This window comes from Marmota flaviventris, chromosome 8 (assembly GCF_047511675.1).
Source record: "Marmota flaviventris isolate mMarFla1 chromosome 8, mMarFla1.hap1, whole genome shotgun sequence".
Taxonomy (NCBI): Eukaryota; Metazoa; Chordata; class Mammalia; order Rodentia; family Sciuridae; genus Marmota; species Marmota flaviventris.
In genome coordinates this window covers 64,520,643-64,521,596 of record NC_092505.1, presented here as the reverse complement: position 1 = coordinate 64,521,596, position 954 = coordinate 64,520,643, and the positions used below count along the sequence as shown (strand labels likewise).

The window sequence follows — 954 nt, the reverse complement described above, 5'->3', positions numbered from 1 at the left end:
TGTAGCCCTACCTGGCTTAGGTAGACAGGAAGGATATGTCACATTCCTCAGCAAACTACTTGTTATCTTTAGGAGAAATGCAGGCCCAAAATAATGTCCATAAGAGGAACCCACGTTACCCTGAAGGGGGAGATTTTTGTGGTTCTTGTCACAGACCAGATCCTGAAACTCAGAGAGGTAAGGATGATTCCTCCTAATCATAAAATCTGTAAGAATTTGTGGGTAAGAATCCAGTTAAGTGCTTGCTTTGTCAGCACATATACTAAAATTGTAACCATACAGAGATTAGCATGGCCCCTGTGCAAGGATGACATGCAAATTTGTAAAGTGTTCCATATTTTTTCCTATACATAAGTGATGAATATACTGTAGGAGAAATTAGGAAAACTACTCTCAAACAGTAGCCTCAAAAATTAAAATACTTGGGAATCAACCTAACAAAAGAGGTGAAAGACCTCTATAATGAAAACTAAAGAAAGAAATTGAAGACCTTAGAAGATGAAAAAATCTCCCATGCTCTCAGATAGGCAGCATTAATATTGTCAAAATGGCCGTATACCCAAAACTGTTATACAGATTTAATGCCACTTCTACAACAGTCCCAATGACATTCTTCATAGAAATAGAAAAAGCAGTCATGAAATTCATTTGGAAAAATAAGAGGCCCAAAATAGCTAAAGCAATCTTCAGCAAGAAGAATGAAGCAGAATGCATCACAATACCAGACCTTAAATTGTACAACAGAGCTATAGTAAGAAAAACAGCATGGTATTGCCACCAAAACAGACATGAAGACCAGTGGTACAGAATAGAAGACATAGAGAAAAACCCACATAAATACAGTTATCTCATACTAGACAAAGACGCTAAAAACATTCATTGGAGAAAAAATAGCCTTTTCCACAAATGGTGCTGGGAAAACTGGAAATCCATATGTAGCAAAATGAAATTAAG

The 954-nt window shown here is 36.6% G+C and overlaps 1 non-coding gene across 1 annotated transcript; it reads left to right on the top strand.

Moving 5' to 3' along the window:
• Positions 1-238: 238 nt before the first annotated feature.
• Positions 239-342, top strand: LOC114093402 (U6 spliceosomal RNA). The gene has a single exon (XR_003582886.1). It is a non-coding gene; the product is annotated as a U6 spliceosomal RNA (small nuclear RNA).
• The last annotated feature ends 612 nt before the right edge of the window (positions 343-954 follow it).